The sequence below is a fragment of the Onychomys torridus genome, chromosome 7 (assembly GCF_903995425.1).
Source record: "Onychomys torridus chromosome 7, mOncTor1.1, whole genome shotgun sequence".
Classification (NCBI taxonomy): domain Eukaryota; kingdom Metazoa; phylum Chordata; class Mammalia; order Rodentia; family Cricetidae; genus Onychomys; species Onychomys torridus.
This window is the reverse complement of record NC_050449.1, coordinates 112,810,451-112,830,639: the sequence shown is the minus strand read 5'-3', so window position 1 is coordinate 112,830,639 and position 20,189 is coordinate 112,810,451. Positions and strand designations below refer to the sequence as shown.

At 44.4% G+C, this 20,189-nt stretch overlaps 1 protein-coding gene across 3 annotated transcripts in view; it reads right to left on the bottom strand.

Moving 5' to 3' along the window:
- LOC118586922 (myosin VIIA and Rab interacting protein) overlaps positions 1-20,189 on the bottom strand; it is a 153,239-nt gene that overhangs the window by 64,285 nt on the left and 68,765 nt on the right. Inside the window, exon 1 of one of the 3 annotated variants that reach the window (XM_036192367.1) lies at positions 12,554-12,656. The exons of the other annotated variants lie outside the window; for them this stretch is intronic. The gene's annotated coding sequence lies outside the window, so the exon portion shown is untranslated. Of the gene's footprint in view, positions 1-12,553; positions 12,657-20,189 lie in introns of those variants that run through there. 3 annotated transcript variants of the gene reach the window in all.

Below are 20,189 nucleotides of genomic sequence, written 5' to 3'. Positions count from 1 at the left end.
AAGTACGTGGCTAGGAGGCTTGACGTGTCATGCTCGGTTGATAGGTGACAATTACTATTAATGTGAAGAAGCTTGCTAAGGTGAAGAAGTGGGAGCCGACAAAGAGCAAGAGAGAAGGAAAGTCAGGGCTAGAAGCAAGGATGCCTGTGGCTAACCCACGGCCTCTCCTCTACAAGCCCCTACCCGCTGTTTCTCACCATCAGCACCACACTGTTACATCCAAAGCCTGACAAAAACAAAGTGCTGTGACAATATTCTTGGGAAAGCAGACTTAGGAAGGAAGGGCTATTTTGCCTTACAATTCAAGGGTACAGACTATGATGGCAGGGAAGGTGTGGCCACAGGCACTTAAGGCAGCTGGACACACTGTACCTACAGTCACAGACACTTAAGGCATCTGGACACACTGTACCCACAGTCACAGTCACTTAAGGCAGCTGGAAACACTGGATCCACAGTCACAGACACTTAAGGCAGCTGGACACATTGTATCCACAGTCACAGGTGTTTAAGGCAGCTAGACACACTGTACCTACAGTCACAGACAATTAAGGCATCTGGATACACTGTATCCACAGTCACAGGTGTTTAAGGCAGCTGGATACACTGTATCCACAGTCACAGGCAGCTGGATACACTGTATCCACAGTCGCAGGCATCTGGATACACTGTATCCACAGTCGCAGGCATCTGGATACACTGTATCCACAGTCACAGGTGTTTAAGGCAGCTGGATACACTGTATCCACAGTCACAGGCAGCTGGATACACTGTATCCACAGTCGCAGGCAGCTGGATACACTGTATCCACAGTCACAGATGTTTAAGGCAGCTGGATACACTGTATCCACAGTCACAGGCAGCCGGATACACTGTACCCACAGTCAGGAAGCAGAGAGAGATGAACAGTTCAACTTACTTGTTCCTTTTTATTAGGTCTAGGACCCCAGCCCATGGAATGGTACCACCCACAGTTAGGAGTTAAAATGGGCTTTCCCACCTCAACCAGATCCAAAACCTTGCTCACAGACATGCCCAGAGGGTAATGATTCTGGAATCCTGTCAAGTGACAATCAATATTCACCATCTCTTAGATAAGAAACTAAGGCTGAAGGTGAGGCAGCTGGTGAGTGGAAGCCTGAGCTGTGAGCTGCCAATTGGGCCTCCAGTCCCCAGGTCTCCATGGGCCACACATGTAATGGGTACAATGCACCCTGCACTCCCTGAGTATCAGACAAGCCTCTAAGGAGTGTAAGCTTAACTTTTTATTTAAAAACAGTCCCATGGGAAGTTCATCCTGCTCCTTTCCCAGAGGACACACTAGGCATCCCACAGTATCTGTATGAGGATATTAGTAGGAGGCAGAAAGAGGTTGTAGGCCCCATGTTGGAGCTCCAGAGCCTGTATCCTCAGCCCCTGCACTGACTCGACTGTATATGGAACTAAAAGGGGACGAGCAGTTAGCCAGGCAGAGATGTGTGGCTCATCCAAAGTCCACAAGGACATAACAAAGCACCCGCCGACCAATGCTAGCCAGTGAGCAGTCACCCTCAGAGGGTACAGGCACTGCTGTCAAGCCTGATGCCCTGATTCACTCTCCAGAACCCATATGCTAGAGGGAGAAGAAAGACTCATACATGTCCTATGACTTCACATGTGCACCATGGCATGAGTGCAGGGACTCGTATGCACCCCCAGATGCACATAAAATATGATGTACTTTTCAAAAACAACAAATGCATCCTGAGATATGGAGGAACTGCCTGGAACTCCTGATGTGGTCCCCTGAAGAAGCAGGATGGTACTCAGAACTCCAGCCAGGTACCAGCCTTGGGAAAGGCCTCTTCTCAGGGCCCCTTAGCTATGATACAGTGGGAGAGATACTGATTCTACAAAGCAATCACACCCTCAATGAGATGGCTGAAACCCATAATTCAAGGCAACAGAATGGAACACAGAAACCAGAATTGGACCCGCCTGTTCCCTGCAGCCAACCACCTCTAACAAAGGCATCAGAAACACACCAGAGAAAGGGCAGTGCTGGGCGTCCATGCTGGGTGTCCATGCATGCAAGACTGGAATGAAACCCTTATCTTTCAGTCCGTGAAACATGATCAAATACTGAAGGAAATAACCTAAAATGATGAATACTCTAAAAAAACAGAGGAGTCATGTCAAGACACTTTTTAAATAAGATCCCTACACACACACACACACACACACACACACACACACACACACACACGTGCGCGCCAAAAATAGAACAATGGAATTAAACTTCTGCACACCAAGGCAACAAATGGCAAAATGGGAAGACTTGAGGGGAGGAAATGGCTATAATCACCCAATGAGCCTTTAAGACCTAGAATGTATGAAAACTAAAAAAGAGGAAAAAAACTTAAGCAGAAATGGACAATTTTTTTTTTCGAGACAGGGTTTCTCTGTGTAGCTTTATGCCTTTCCTGGAACCCACTTGGTAGCCCAGGCTGGCCTCAAACTCACAGAGATCCGCCTGGCTCTGCCTCCCAAGTGCTGGGATTAAAGGCGTGCGCCACCTCCACCCAGCATCAAATGTTTTGATTTGTCAGAAAATTTTATAAAAACGCCTAACAGGTATATGAGAAAGCATCCAACAGTACCCTTATGGGCAAGGGAATGCAAATCAAAAATCACAGTTAGAATACTTTTACCAGGTTAGAATGGCTGGAATAAAAAATGCTGGCCTGGTAGGATTGCTCAGTGGATAGAGGTGCTTGCTGTCAGGCATGAGAACCTGAAGTCAATCTGCAACACCCACATAATGGGGGGAGAGAACCGGCTCCACAAAATTGTTCTCTGACCTCCATGTGATGTTGTAACATGCATTCATCCACCTACAATAATAATAAATTAAATTAAATGGAAAGGTAAAAGTGCTGAGGAGAATGCAGAGAAATGGGGGCTCTTTGTTGTTGTTTTGTTTTGTTTTTCGAGACAGGGTTTCTCTGTGTACCTTTGGAGCCTGTCCTGGAACTCGTTCTGTAGACCAGGCTGGCCTTGAACTCACAGAGATCTGCCTGCCTTTGCCTCCCGAGTGCTGGGATTAAAGGTGTGTGCCACCACCGCCCAGTGAAAGGGGAATTCTTATAGATTCTGACAAGAATGTAAATTAATACAGATGATATAGGGCAGTGCATGGAAGTCCCTCAAAAATCTAAAATAGAACCACCATGTGGTGATGTTATTCTAAAGGATATAATCAGCAAATCAAAAGATGCCCAAACACCCATGTTTACTGGCGGCACAATCCATCACAGTCAAGATTTGGAATCAATGAGATGTCAATCAATGGATGAATAGATAAAGAAAATCAAGAATTTGCACAAAATTGAATATTATTCAATCATAAAGATGAAAGCCTGTCATCTGTAGCAACATCAACCAAACTGGAGGACACTCCACAACATAAGCCAGACACAGAAAGACAGACACTGCAGGCTCCCACTCATGTGGAAATGAAAATTGTTGTCATAGATGCAGAGAGAACTGAGTGACTAGAGGTCAGGAGGGGTGGGGGAGGGGACAGAGCTCTGTAACAAATCCAGTTACATGGGAGCAGTAAGATTTAACTACCTGCGGTACAGTCAGGTGGCTGTATGTCACAGGAATTTATTGCATATTTTATAAAGAGCCAGGAGAGATGTGGACAAGCCCCAATGCTAAGAAATGATAAACATTTAAGGAGATAGCAATGCTGAAGAACCCAGTGTGACCATTACACATTACATATTAAATCAGCACTCTGTTCTATACATAAATATATCATCATGTCAATTAAAAATTTTAATAAAAAAGAGCAGGGGGGGTCTGAGACTGATCTGTGCAGCCCACATGGTGGAAGGAGAGAACCAACTCTTGAAAACTGTTCTCTGACCTCTACACATTCACTGAGGCACAGGTATGCCTGCATAAATGCATGCACACAAATAATAAGTTATTTTAAGGAGTGAACAAGAAGCAAAGCCTGAATAATTTTATAATAATTTAATATAAGAATAATAATATAATACAAGAAAGGTGCAAGAGCTAAAGAAAGGGCTCCATGTTATCTGCTGGTACAGATCTTACAGAGGACCAGAGGTGAATTCCCAACACCTATGTTAGCCGGTTCTGCACCACCAGTGACTCCAGCTCCAGGGGATCTGGTGCCCTCTTCTGGCCTCAGTACCATGTGCACCTACCCCAACCCCATATATACTCATAATTAAAAAATAAGATAAAATCTTTTTTAAAATGCAGAGTCTGTGGTTTTGTTTTGTTTTAGTTAAGACTCTTAGTCTTAGAAACTTCTAGAAACCCACAGGGCTAAAGTGTGACAGGAAGAGGAGCTTTGTAGGAGTCTAGAGTCCTGCGTTATTAGGGTAAAAGCCGTGACACAGCACAACCCATGAAGAATCTGTTTCTAGACTAGAATGGATGTGTGTGCGCCCAGGACCTTTCTTCTCTGGGTAGTATTGCCTGGCTTGGGCATATCAGGGTATCCTCTCTCTCCAGGCTGCTCTTAGGCTTGAGACCACTGGCCTAGCCTTGATCATTTCCATTGGGTAGTCTGCCTGACTCTCAGCTCCACCCTCAGATTAAATTAAACCTGGCAGCTGTCAAGCCTTTAAGCCTCCCTGGTTTTGGGAGGAAGGTAACAACCATGGAGTGTGGCTTCTCTTCTGCCCCCTTGCTTATACAGCAGACCAGCACTTACTCTTTATCTGCCAGAAGGAACCTGAAGTAACCAGATTTAGTCACCTAGATCTGGAAATCAGCTTCTCTTGGTTTAGCTGCAGCAATTTATACTCTTGAGCCAAGGTGGCTCATGCTGGAGAGCATGCAGCCTCCTGCTAATGAGGGTGATCCTCAGAGGCTGCTAGCCAAACTAGGCAGCGCGCACTCTCTCCTTCCCTCGTGTGGTCTTGACAACACTGATTTTTCTTCCTGCATCCCATGCCTTTATCTCCAGAGTATATCCTCATCCCATCTCCAGGGACATGGAGGATTGGTACTGGCAATGGCTCCCTCTGGTCCTAAGACACTGACCTGTGCCTGATTTGCTCCGAGAGAATCTCTAGATTTGTGTTAAAAGTGTGCTTCCTTCATTCATCCAAACCTAACTAACAACAGCAGTAAACCACAGAATGAAGCATTTCTATTGAAAAGGAAGCCCTGGCTGACTGCTGGAAGAAGCTGATTCCTGGCTTCATTATCGCTGTTACTGGTCAATTCTCTCACTGCACCACTGTGCAAACGAGAAAGCAGGGGTGCTCCAGCAAAAAAGCAGCAACATGAAGACTTCACTGTGCATTCCCAGTAAATGCTTAGATGGGGGTGCTGGGGCTGTGCTGAGTGACTATCCGCACCTGCCTGCCACTGAGGAAGTTCCTTTTGGCCCAAACAAAAACATAAAACAGAGACAGGAATTGTCCTGTAAAAACAAGGGTTACCACTGGTCATTGGTGGAGCTCAGCTCTCTTTTTGTCTGGTAATTTTAATAAATAAATAAAGATGTGTGTGTGTGTGTGTGTGTGTGTGTGTGTGTGTGTGTGTGTGTATGTGTGTGTGTAGGCCAGAGGTCAATTCTGGGTGCCTTCTTCCTCACTTGCTCCCCACATTTTTTGAGACAGGGTATCTCACTGAACCTGAGCTCACCATTCAGCTGGAGTGCTGGCCAGCAAGCCCCGGGGATCTGCCTGTCTCTACCTCCCCAATGCTGGGGCTACAGGCACATGCTCTGCACCCAGCTTTATGTGGGTGCTTGGGCACTGAAACTCAAGCCTTCACACTTGCATGGCATGTACTTTGTCAGCTGAACCATCTCTCCGACCCCTCAAGAAATTACTAACAGACCATAGGATTGAAAATTTAACTCTCCACTTGCATACGGCTCCCATTCCTTTGATCCCCATCTGAGGTGAGTGTGGGGTCTGAATGAGAATGACCCTCACTGGCTCCGACATTTGAATGTTTGGTTCTCAGTGGAACTGTTTAAGGAAAGATTGTAAGGTGTTGTTGTGGAGTAATCTTTTTGTACACTGTGAAGATCTGGCACTTGGATTGGTTTAATAAAAAGCTGAATGGCCAATAGCTAGGCAGGATTTTCAGGGCAGACAGGATGCTGGGAAGAAGAAGGGTAGAGATGTGGATGGTCACCAAACAGACATGGAGGAAGCAGGAAAGCATCATGGGTGGTACAAAGTAGAGGTGATAAGCCACGAGGCAGAAAGTGAATTAATAGAAATGGGTTAATTTAAGTTATAAGAGTTAGTTAGAAACAAGCCTAAGTCATTGGCCAAACTTTCATAATTAAAGTCTCCATGTCATTTTTTTTTTGTGTGTGTGTGTGTGGGCTAGCAGCCCAAAAAACAGTCCTCCTGCAAATAGTGCTCAATATCCAGCCACGTATCCACATAAGACCTGAAAAGATTTTTTAAAGGTTCTAAACTCACAAAACAGCCAAACCCGGCCTTCTAGTCTCATGTGTCTCTTGCCAGTCACATCTCCTGGCAGCTGCTTGTGCGCCTGAGACATCAGTGTGTCACGAGCTAAGCCACATGGAGGGTTTAAGGTTTTGCTCATGCAGACAGAAAAGATTCCAGATACACAGTTAAGCAGGTTCAGATGGAAAAAGACCCTATAAACAGGTTACAGTGTGTTTAACAATGTGCATAGGCATAAGGAAAAAAATAGGTATAGACAGTCACAGAAAAAATAGTTTAAAAGTAATAAAGTCTTTAAAGAGAAAGTAAAGTAATAAAAAAATAAGCCATGTAAATATGGAAAATGCACAGGGAGGCTGGATCCTATATAGTATGTAGTGGGTAGCCATCCCAGCCTTGGCCTGAAGTTCCAACCCCCATTGAGGCTTTGGTAATGGTCACGCCCACAAGGTGGGGCTGAGGGAGGACACTGAAGACCCAGGATCAAGAGGAGAGGCTTCTCTTGGTTCCAGGACCCTGGACGCTGGAGGTAGACTGAGCAGAGTTCTCCAGAGAACACTGCAGGACTGCACCATACCTTTCCCAGACCCTGCAATTTATCCCTTCATTTGTAAGTTACCCCACAAAATAAACCTCCCTTTTAACTACATGGAGCAGCCTTAATAATTTCACCAATATCAGTATCTTATTAACTTTGAATTTTTTAAATGCTAATGTACAAAAAACAATAGCTTTTGAGAGATATTGGATTATGGAAACTAGTATATATATTTTAAATATGTCTCAACTTAAAAATGGAAGTTAGACAATGTGTTACATTGGGGGAAAGGTTATGCTTTTGTTCCCACAGGAAATGAAAGGCTGTGGATTCCTTCTAGAGTATCTTGGCTACAGACATGGAGGAGGAAGCCAAAAGAGACTACAGGAGAGGTGATGTGTAAGCTGAGCCTTTGACACAGAAACAGTTCTGAGACTGGATGAGACATGATAAATCTCATTGGCTACAGAGTCCTCATGACTTATTATTACATGCCATCCTTTCATATGGCATGCATAGAGATTTATATTAGAGTTCGGTTATATAGTCCAAACAGACTTATAAAGTTGACAGATGCCTTTTACCTGCTCAAACATAAAACAAAAAAATTTTCTTTAGCTGACTTGTGCACACTGCACATTCCATATTTGTGTTAATGCAGATATGTATGTTACCTTTGAAAGTTTATGTGTTTTCAGTGCAAGGGGATCAGACACCAATGAAAACAGGTGGTCCAAGTGATCCAATCTCTCAGAGTTCTGCATCCAGAACAGCTTCAAGGCTGCTGGCTGAGATGGTCCAGCCTCACAGACTACTCCAGCCAAGACTTCAGATAAGCCCTGCACTTTCCCGTTACATAGAGACTGGACAACAAATAATACAGCTAACTGTCCCAGGACTTAACCATTATCTCAATCTTCTCAGGATCTCCTAAAGATGCCAGCATCCCAAGACAACAGGAAGCAGTCTAGAGAACATGACACCCATATTCCCAAGAGGTGGGGTGGGCGGTTTTTGGTCATTTGATGGGTTATAGATGTTTGTCATTGGTCAGGGGGGTTGATTTCAAGTTGTTATTGGTCATGGTCAGGAAAAAAGCTCAATAAAGGAATTACATTCAAGGATTTCTTTCTAAGAAAAAAGGGGGATATAGCAGAAAAATGATGAGCTAAAAAGATGGATCACTGAGTCTACTTTTAAACAACCACTAGTCTCAAATATTTTACATTGGCATGGATTTTTGTATACTGGTACTTATTTAAGGTTATTTTTATTATACTCTATATATGTTTCTACTCTTGTTTAAGGTATTGTACTTATGCAGCTCATTTTAAAAGGTTATGTAAATTTTAGTCTTTGAAAGCTATTTAGGGTAATAAATACAGGTTAATAGTCATCTATAACTATCAAACTTATGTTAGGTATGTTTTTCAGGTCATACAGAGATATATTTTAGATAGATAGGTGATCTTCAAACACTTCAAAGACCTGCAGAATATGGCATTTAAAATGTTTTAGTAACATAAGGCTTTTCTTGACAATGAGACTTGTCTGCTCCTGGCAGCTTCAATCTACTTCAAAAAAGGATAGGCATCAAAGAACCTGCATACAGAGTTTGCTTGCTTATGGCAAAAGCTAGCCATCTGGGCAAGAAACTGTGCCATTGTCTCAACTGCTAACAGTATGCTGTCCAAATTGGACAAGCAGGACACAAAGACAAGTGACTGCCAAACTTTGCCAAGACATGATAGGACAGCCCTTCAAAAATTCCTATTTCACAGAAAAGTCTGTCAGATATTCTAGGCCTGTAGGCTGAAGATGGGTACACCAACATTGCAGAGGAACCTTGGGCAGCTAGCTATTTCTGTTGTTTTAGTTTTGGAAGTTGTTTGCTCTGCACTTCCTGTTTATTAAGGTAACATTACATCCTTCTGGGGTCTTTGATGGAGTTGAAGACTAGACAGCCATAGTTACAGTGTTCCTTAGTTATGTTAGAAGGCAAATTAGGTACAGAGCTTTGGACTCATCAAGATAGAATAAATAACAGAATAGTTTCTCCAAATATGCCAAATACAAATAGACTGGACACTGTAAATGTAATTCTTATCTGATAATTGTTCTTATTGTTTATAGTTTTTTTTCTTTTTCTTTTTCTTTTTTTTTTTTTTTTTTTTTTTTTGGTTTTTCGAGACAGGGTTCCTCTGTGTAGCTTTGCGCCTTTTCCTGGAACTCACTTGGTAGCCCAGGCTGGCCTTGAACTCACAGAGATCTGCCTGGCTCTGCCTCCCGAGTGCTGGGATTAAAGGTGTGTGCCATCGCTGCCCAGCTGTTTATAGTTTTATGGTAGAATTAAAACTTTTCCTTTTCATTTAGACAAAACTGGGGAAATGTTGTGGAATAATCTTTTTGTACACTGTGAAGATTTGTCACTCTGATTGGTTTAATAAAAAGCTGAATTGTCAATAGCTAGGCAGGACTTTCCAGGCAGGGAAAATGCTTCGTGTATAAAATTAGAGGACCAGCCTTAATATTAATACTTCCTAGGGGCTCAGGAGAGAAAACTACAAATGGCAAGGACTACTTTCAGGAAAATAGAATCTCATCACACTGAGATCTTTAGTCCATTCGCTTTAATTCCTCTGTGATAACATCCTATTTACACAGCTTCAGTTCTGTTCTCTAGTGCCTAGCTCCTTTCTCACCTGATTTCTCTCTATATTTATCTACTGCTCCCTCTAAGTTCTATCTTAATTCTCTCATCTTAATTCTGCCTCATCCAAATACTTTTCATCTTGTTCTTACCCAGCTAGTACTTGCCTATCTGCCTCTTCTTCATCTTCCATCTTGTCCACACATTCTCTCTAGTCAAAATCCTCCTTATTCCTCTCCATTCTCCACCTCTCAGTTCTCTGCATTCCCCCCAAGTCTCCCAGGAATCTAGTTATAAATCCAAGCAATAGCAATCCCCTGGTTGAGCAAGGTCACTAGGTTTGAATTCTATGGGTCATAAAGGCGGGTAAGAATTTTCCTCAGGCAGTGACTGTCAGGCCTTCTTTTGAAACCCAAAATGGGAGTGGTGAAAGAGGAGGTCAACTGAGTGTGAATGACCAGTTAGTATGTCAAAAAAGGGGATCTGTGTGCTCAGTCTACATGCTGAGAAGTGGTTAGGTAAGAAGTTGGGGTGTATAAAGTTTGTAAGGCTGTAAGAAAGAAGGATCCGAGCTAAATTGTGTAAAGCTATTACTTAAGGTCCACCTAACCTAGGTGGTGTCTCCTTGTGGAATTTACTTTAATCAGGAGACAAGTATGTGGTGGTTTGGACTGTTATTTCTGTTAGTCCTTGAAAGTGGTTAAGGGAGACATTTGATTCCAGTGCTGAAAGAGAAGAAATGGATGGGCTGTGGGTGAAGGAAGCCTTTCCTGAGGCTCTTCTCCAAATACCTTGAATGTGTATGTTCAGAGAGTAATCAGTCCACACTGTTAGCACTTCTTTGGGAAAATTATGAAGGCACACATGATTTTCATATTTGAAGACAGCTGATATATAACTAGCCAAATGACACCTTCCTCTGAAGGAATTCCTTGATCCCTTGAGGTAGTGGTTTTGTCATAACCAGCTGAGTTCTTATATTATTTTCCTGTGGCCCATAGCAGATGCTGGGAAGAAAGTGGAGTAACCAGCCAGATGGAGAGGAAGCATGAAAGCAGTATGGGCAGTACAGAGTAGAGGTTATAAAGCCACAAGGCAGAAAGTGAATTAATAGAAATGGGTTAATTTAAGTTATGAGCTAGCTAGAAACAAGCCTAAGCTATTACCCAAGCTTTCATTATTAATAGTAAGTCTCTGTGTCTTTTTTTGTGAGCTGGTGGCCCCCAAAACAATCCACCTATAAGATGTGGCCATGTTGCAGGAGATGTGTCATTGGGGATGGGCTTTGTGGTTTCAAATTCCCACAATTTCACCCTCCATTGCTCTGCTTTCACCTTTCAGATAAGATGCAAGTTCTCAGTGACTGCTCCAACACCATGCCTGCCTGCTGCCATGCTTCCCATCATGTTGACCATGGACTAACCCTCTGAAACTGTAGGCAAGCCCCCAAAACATTCTTCCTTTCCTAAGTCACCTCAGTCATGGTATCTTCACAGCAATAGACAGTGAGCAATGTGACAAGTCTCCTTTATGTACTCGAGACCCTTGCTCTGCAGAAGTGACAATAGGAGCCCACCCTAGACACAACAGCAAGCATGATCCTTGCTCCTTTGTGGGGGTTCATAAACATATCACTTGATGGCCATTATATAACTTATTTAACCTGTGTCCTTTTCACTGGTAGTCTAGACTGTTTTAATTTGCTATTACATCAGTGCTTCAAGAATGGCTTTTCACCATGTAAATCATTATATCCACAGGATAAATTCCTAGGCACAGATACCTGGGTCTGAAAGGTCTGCCTACCATTCCACAGGGAATGGGAAATTTCATTCCATGTCTGTTATCCCCACTTATGGTCTGCTAGCAACTTGTCAGCACCTCTGCTGTAAATGTATCTAATTTTGAACATCAGTCCAGCACTGTAATTTTGTGTTTGTCATAAGAGAGGCAAAGGCCATTTAATCTGTTGAAGAGATATTTGAGGGGCTGGAGAGATGGCTCCTCTGTTAAAAGTGCTCGCCGTCTTACAAGGAACCCGAGTTTTGGTTCCTAGAACCCATATCAGGCAACTCACAACCACCTGTAACTCCAGCTCAAGGAGACCTGGTGGCTTCTTCTGTCTTCCATGTGTACCAGACATACATGTGATGCACATACATACATTCAGGCAAATACTCATACACATAAATAAAAATACATATATCTTAAAAAAGAGAACTGAATTTAATTATAAATGTATGGAAATGTTATAAAGAAACTTGTTGCTTTGTATGAGAGTGAGGAGCATTAAAATAAAAATAAAATAAAATAGTAAGCAGAACCTGGGGATTTTACTCTTGGCTTCAGGAACCTGAGGAATCCCCACATTCCCTGCTGGAAGAGGGATGTAACATTGCAGTGTGGCTGATCACAAGCACAAAATGCCCTGGAACATATGTGTCTTAGCAGTTGCTGTTCAAGAGTACCTATGTAGGGTTAGTTTGGATTAAGTCAACATCCTTGAACATACAAATGACACTCTGTCCCCCAGGTGCAGCCTCAGGGGTAGGACAACCACAGAGGAGGTAGTCATCAATACATGCTCGGCACCCTGTTTGCTTTATCGGCAGAAGCAAGGCATAGCACCCCACTTGTTTCCATAAAGCAGTCAACAAGGAGAGGTAACATTTCCAGAGTCTCTGGAATGGAGACAGTAGTTCAAAGTATCTTTCATAGTTCATTTCTCAACCTATACACAGACACACAAAACACAAACTGAAAACTCATGCACAAGATGAGACAAAGATGGCCCATTTTGACTGAAAAACACCCCTAGTAACCAACAGACAGCTTCTAGTAAAGGATTGTATAGTAAATAATTGATCACATTAAATTGTTAAATTTAATGGTTAAGGTTACCAGAACCAGCGATGGTCTTTCTGCCAAGTTCTTGGACCCAGATGAAACCCGAGTGTCTTGAGAAAGAACCAAATGGCAGGAGGCAGGTGATGGAGAGTCCAAATCTCCCCTCTGTGTGCTCCTGGCTAGAAGGGGCCCAAGAAAGAAGGTGACCAAGGTGTCCTTTTAGAGCAGAGATGCAGGGCTTCATGCTGAGAGCAATGCAGACTGAAGGACTGGCACACAGCGCACCAGGTTCTATTACCGGCGTCAAGAGGGAGGTGTTGCCTAGCTGTGAAATCTCAGACAAGCCGGCCAAGAAAAGCCCATCCACACATGTGCAGTGGGGGCAGGGCCGCTGCCGCAGCTCACTTAAAGCCTCCAGGTTTGATAGAACTCGGCAGAGAAAACTGACATGGATTTTAACATTTTTTTTTCATCTTTCTTTTTGCAAATTCAAGACACACAGGTTTGGAACAATCCCCAATGTGGTCCTGTCATGTGCTTCTCAGCCCCACAGGATCAGCCTTGGTCAGGGTTACAGACAAACACACATCTGAAAGCAGGAAGAAGGCGGGTCTGGAGGAGAGTGGCGGAGAATCTTTTCTATGTACACACTCCAGGTAAAGAAAAGCTCAAGTGTGCCCAGGCTTGACCCAAACAAACGAGTGATGGATTCAGCCCCACCCCTTGCTGTCTCTGGGACCACAATAAGCCACTTTGCGTGTATGAACTTTGCCATCTTTGTGTCTAAAACGGTTATCAGTCAGCCTGTGCCCCGATCTTTACAAATTTTTGTAACTTTATTTATCTTTAGTTATTAAATATTTATATTTGTGTGTGCATGCACACACAGTGGGGTGTGGGGTGTGGGGTGTGTGTGTGTGTGTGTGTGTGTGTGTGTGTGTGTGTGTGTGTGCGTGCGCGCGCGCACAGTGCCTACAAAGGCCATAAGAGGGCATCAGATCCCCTGGAGCTAGAGTTACTGGTGGTTGTAGGCAGCTTGGTATGGGTGCAGGAACTGAGCTAAGGTCCTCCACAATGGCATCGAGCATATCTCACACATCACACATACACACAAAGGTCTGAAAGATCATAATTCTGTGGACTGTATTGCATTAGGATTTGCAAAATATGAAGAGACCAGAGCAAGGGTTGCTTTAGAAATGGGCTCTCTCACACATGCTGAACATAAACACAAACTCTGAAAAGATGCACTTGAATGCAAATTCAAGAGCTGAGAACCACAAAAATGGAAAGAACTTAATGTTCTTCCCATAAAACACAGAGTCAGTGTATTTCTGCTCAAATGGAAATCTCAGAAAAGTCTGCTGCTAATGTTTTACTTGAAAAATAAACAGAAACCCTGGGAACGAACACAGGTCACTCAGCCTGTAAATTAGTCCTGCACTCCAGGGGGCAATGGCATACCATGGTTCTCAGCCCTCTTGGATTGAATTCCTCCAAGTCCCTGAATTCTCTGTCTACCTGTCACCCAGGCATCAATGGAAGGATTCAAATGCCCTGCTGGTATTCAGGTGGTGCCTGCAGAGCCAGGCTCCACTGTGTTCCCAAGTGTCTCTAGATGCTGCCCCAGAGACTCCTGCGGGTCTTAGGACTCTGTGACCACCCAGCAGGATGCTTGCTTACTTCAGGATGGAAATTGTGCATGTTGGCTTCCAAATACTACCTCCAGAGTGAACTTGGTCACAGACATGCATGTAGGAGTGCATGGCAAGGAAGACACTTCCTATTTTCTTTTAGCATTCTCTAGGAGGCAGGACTTCAGTACTTTTAAGAGAAAAATCGGCTCCATCTGCACATAACCAAAAATATCTCCAAGAGAAGTCTGAGTAGACTGGAGAGATGACTGTGCGTGGCCCCTTGACCAGGGCTCATCCTTTCTAACGGCTGCAGACTTTTTGAGTTCCTTGATGATAATGATGAGTGTGCGTGCTTTTTGAGTGCGTGCGTGCACACATGTATGCAGAGGTCAAAGGACAACTTCGTGCAGTTGATTCTCTCCTTCTGCCTTTACGAGGGTTCCAGGGCTTGAACTCAGGTCCTCAGGCTTGGTGGCAGGTACTTTTCCCTGCTGAGCCATTTTGCAAGCTTGCCAGCCCTTTTTGAGCTGTTTGGAAAATAAATTCTCAAAAGAAAACCACCACTGAGCATGGCACCAACAGGCTTGGGTAGAGGTCCTAACTCTCCTGATTTGGAGTGGTAAGACCCAGACTGACCTCTTCCCCGACTCCCCATCTGTAAAAGGTGGTGTATCCACTCACTTGGAATAGTACTCAGTACAGAGTTAGCTCTCAGTAATGTCAGTGTTAATATAGGAAAGTGTGTGTTCTCATGAACATCCTTTTTCTTCTTTGAGGGGGTGGAGGGTTTCATTTACAAAGTCAATAGTTCAAAGCCCGGGCCCTAAAAAAGGCTGAAGCCTCCATGGCAACAGATGAGCCTTTTTTCTGGGTTCTTGGCAGAGCAATGGATACTAAAAAGGAGCTGATCAAGAAGGTAAGGGGTGGGAGGCAGGACGGGTGGGGTGTCTTGCTTCATCCAAACAGTAAATGGGGCTTCGCCAAGCGGCAGGAGTTCTGCCAAGCTGCAGCTCAGAATGCCCAGATTTTTCCTTATAGCTGTTATTTGAAAGAAAAGTCGATTCTTTTTTCAAAATGTGGCTGCCTTTGCCCAGTGCCACATCCTTGCATGTCTTTTCTCTGCAGAATGGAGATGGAGGGTGGGGAGGCTCTGTGGTGGAGCCTCATGTCCCCAGATGCCCTCAGAGAAGCTCACCGAGAGGGTAAGTGAGGGACTGGTCTGGGCATCCCTCTGTGCAGACAGAATTCTGGACTGTGCCCGCCACTCCTCTATCCAGAGCTGTCAGAGGCCTGTACAAATAATCTCCATTTTTCCTGTCATTCAGATGAAGGTTTTCAAAGGCATAGGCCCCAAGTTACTTGAGCATATGCCTAGCTCCTAGTGACCCACGGCCAGAGCCCTGCAGACAGTCCCAGAGCCCTCTGATCACCACTACTATCCAAGGGAAGACCCCCGAGAGTCAGGGACTCTGTGCAAGATCTTCAAGCTCAAAATAAGAAAAGAAAAAACCAACCCCAAATATGTTGCTTTTTCTTGATGAGATTTTTCTGAGCATCTTGGTTTCCCAGCATTCAGCAATAACATACGATGTACTTACTACATGCTACAGGGACTCTCCAAAACAAAGTGATGGAGAGAAATGCTTGTGTGATATTCCTGGAGGTGCACACCATGAGGGCATGACTGTTTTCAAACTTTTCAAGTTGAAGTAGATTGACAGGTCTCACATATTCACATGAACCTTGACCTAAAGATCCTGTCTTTAATTCAGAAGAAAACAGCAATCTATAGACAATTATTTCAAGTAACACAAAGGGAATTCTTCACACACAGTCTGTTGCTAAGGTCATTATGCAGCAGCGACACTTGGCAAGAAGCCTCTTCCGTTGGCACTAATATGCAAAAGCATTAAGATAACGAACACACTCCTGGAAAACATCAGAAAAACACTCCTGAAGCCTCATGCCCTTGTTCTGCTTGTTTGTGGGGACTGTCGACTTCTTGGGCCACTGACGACTCTAATGATCACCTACAATGTGAGGCTCACATGTGCCTGTAACTCCAGCTGCAAGGCCTCCAGTGTACCCTCCTGGACATCACAGTATATGAATTCCTCCTGGAATTCAAGTGTATGTCCCCTTGCCCTTCCACACGGAACATATGCACATAACTTAAGAAACCTTCAAGTGATTAAGTTCATATGGGGTCTACATGTCTACATCTGGGTGTCTCTGGGAATATCCCTTCTTAGGGGCTGAAGGGAAAGGCCCTTCTCCAGCTGTGTACAGCAGCTGGGGGCACAGGACCCTTGAGATGCAGGTGTCCATGTGTGGTTTCACTTGGATGAAGCCAAGGCTCTGGATGCTGGGGAAATGGTGGTCCCTGGAACAATTCTTTAGAATAAATTAAGTCCTCTTAATTTCCTCATATCCTCTGTTATATAACAGTTTCCTACAAGATTAAACTCTTCCATCTTGTATTAAAATCAAGCTCTTAATACACAGGAGTTACAGGGAAGTGGAAGAACAGATGTTCTGGGGGAGGTGAAACACTCTATCCTGCAGGGAAGCTCCTTAGGTAGGAAGTAAAGAACTCAAATTAGCTTCAGGAAGTCCCTGAAACTGACCAGATTACCTATGCCCCTCCTTCTCCAAGAGTAAACAGTAAAGACACTAGGAGTCTGAGACAAGCCAGTCCTGCGAAGAAGCAGAGAGAGCTTCCTGGAAGAGGTTTAGACCAACTGAGTCACCAGGAAAGGACACAACCCCTGCCAGCTGTGTGCAGGCTGCTCAGTGAGCTCCAGGGTCCCAGCTTCTGTGGGCTGTCACCATGCTGGGGTGGGATTTGGCAATGCAGCTGTCTGTGAGTCATTTCTGCTCCTATAAGTAACCCCTCACCAACATTCCTATAAGTAACCCCCAAAACCTCATGGCTTCACCAAGCCCGACTTTGGTGATGTCTGTACTTTGGTCTCTATCTGGGGTAAGTAGACATTTGTTCTCCTCTCCCCAAGGATGGTGTCACACAATACTCTCATGTCTCCTGTTGTCAAACACAGCCATTTTAGCCCTTTGGTACCCACCAAGCACAGCCTTCAGCTCTTCCCCTACCCACAGATTCCTAAGTGCCCCCCCCCAAACACACAGTCCCTAAATTACCACACGAAAAGGTTCTTTGTCATTTTTAAGGTCATTCTGAGAGCAGTTCACACCCCAGGCAGGCCTGCTGGGCATAGCTTCCCCGCTGTGTAGAAGTAGCCCACTCACAGGGCTTTCATCCCTCTTCCTAGAGGGCAAACAGAGAAACTTAAAAGCATTCTTTCCTGTGTTTGGTGTTGATCCTGAGAGCTTTGTGTAGTTCAGAATGGAATCAGAGTCACCTTCTATGTGTGCTCCTGTTGACCTCAGCAGCGCTCATGTTGGGCCTTGCCTCCCCGAAATTAGGTCATGTTTCTCCAGGACCTAAGTGAGAGCTAGCCCCACCACTTCCTCTGCTGTGCAGAAAGAAGCCCCAAGGATTTACATGTTCGAAGGCTGCCCTCCAAACATGAGACAGGTGAGACGCTCCTAGTCTCCTCTTATGCTGGGGAGGCAAACCTTGGTTCCCACGCTCCTTAAAAAATGATTTAATGTGCATGTGCATATGCCTGAGTGCACATTAAGCACATCATGTGTATGCAGAAACCCTCAGGAGTCAGAAGAGGGTGCCAGATCTCCTGGAGTTGGAGTACAGGCAGTTATGAGCCATCCTACATGAGTGCTGGGAATCAAACTCAGGTTCTTTAGAAGAGCAGTAAGTGCACTTATAACTATGAAGCTATCTCTCTAGTCCCAAGTTCTTTTTTCTTTTATGTTTATTTTATTTTTATTTATACATATGCCTGTGTATCTGTGTGTGTGTATATGCTCCTGTGAGTGCAGTTCCTGCAGAGGCCAGAAGAGGGTGCTGGGAACTGAACTCAGGCCCTCTGTAAGAGTGGTACATGCTCTTAATCACAGAACCATCTCTCTAGTCCCAATGCCCTGTTTTAAATTAAGGTTCTATAAGCCCTTTTGAGAGAAACTTCAATTTTTAGTGTATGTTCTCCTTTTCTCAGCTTTGTTGATATATAAACAGTAAATAAAACTGTATATATTTAAAATGTACAAATATGTATATTTTATTACCCTTATATACATTAGGTATCAACACACTCTATATCTTACATAGTTACCTTTCTTTCTTTTTTAAATTTTTTGGAGGTTTTTTTTGTGATAATGTTTATGATATACCCTCTAAGCAACATCTGAGCATAAAATATCATAGTATTGATAGTTTCACCAAATTACATTTCTGATTTCATAATTTACCTTATAACTGAAAGTTTATCCCCTGATCAAAATCTCCCCATTGTCCCAGCCTGATAAGCCCATTCTTTCCTCTCCATTCCTATATACTTACTCTTTTTCTCAGAAACGTTTGTGTGTGTGTGATACGTGTATATGGAGTGTGAGCACAAGTATGTATAGGTGCACCCCGTGTATGCTGTGGATGGCGGAGATTGGTGAGTGCCCTGCTGTAACTCTGCCTCATTCCCTAGAGACAGGTTCTCTCCCTGAACCTGGAGCGAGGCCATCAGCCAGGAGGTCCAACAGCTCCCCTGTGTCTGCAGCACATCATATTGGGGTTACAGGCAGGCATGGCCCATCCAGCTTTTACATGGGTGCTGCGGATTTAAACTCAAACTCTCACACTTGGGCAGCAAGTGCTCTGACCCACTGAGCCATTCTTCACCCTACATCCTTTTTCTCACTTAAAAAAAGTATCTGCATGTACATGACACCTACACCAAACAGCTCATCTCTGGGTGCTCCGTCTATCCCCGTGTAGCCTCTGTGCACCCAGCAGCCTTGAGTTCAGTTCCTCATCTGAGGTTATTGAGATGTATGCCCTCCCCACATTGATCTGGAGATTCATCTCCCAACTGGTTGCTTTTGCAGAAAGTGATAAGCTAAAATTTACCTGGAAATTGGAAATGCCTCAGAATGGGTCAAGGCAGTTTTGAAGGAGATGAGCAGAGGCAGAGAACACAGGTTGCTCCCTTGACACCTGAATGTGCCTCATCTAGATGTGATGCTGTCACAAAGCTCAACAAACAGATCTGGAAGAAAACGGGACACAGAAGAGACCCGCACTTCCATGCCACTCAAACAGGAAATGAATGTCCATGACACGACGGAGTTGGAAGAACCTGTTCTCCACACTAAATAGAGCTGATGCTCTAGGAAGGGAACCCCAGGCCGGGGCAGTGCAGCTCCTGGGGAAGCTTTAACATTCTGTGGCCCAGAGTCCTGCCTCATGTGTTGGTGCCAATGTAATTAAAGGAATTGTTTTTATAGTCAAAAGTGTCCTAGAAGGCTTCAGTGAGAGCAGTGTGGTCTCCTCCTATGCAGTCAGATGCCTCACAGAACATTTCAAATCCACTCACCTCTCTGGAGGAACACTACCTGAAGTCAGTTCTGCTCTTCCTGGGCTAAAAGACTCACTGTTAGATTGAGAGGTCTTGCCCCTCCCCTCCTAAAAGTGGCTTACATTGCTTGATTTCCACTCCAGGCTTGGAGATCCATGGGACATGAAAATGACAGAGAGCATGGAGAACTGAGCCAAGGTCCAGAGAGGGGTGTTTTGAGGGCTCTGAGTATGTTTCCCCTCCCTGGGGGAATACCAGATCACAGAATGACGGGTGGAAGTCTCAACCCTGGCATGTGTCCCTTAAAACAGCCTGGGTATCTCTTAGAGCCAGGCTCTGCTCTCAGGGCACAAGGCAGTCCTAGGTAGGATGACCTGCCTGCTGCAGTGTGGGTAGCTGCTTTGCAAGCACTAATGTGGGAGTTGTGATCTCATAAAACTGGGAGGAAAGATGGAGGAACAGAGCTGCACAGCAGAGAGAAGACAGCTTTGGGAGTGTGGATGTGGTGAATTGCATGCATGTCTGTGCACCATGTGCATGCAGTACCCACAGAGGCCAGAAGAGGGTGACGTATCCCCTGGAACTGGGGTTACAGGTGATTAT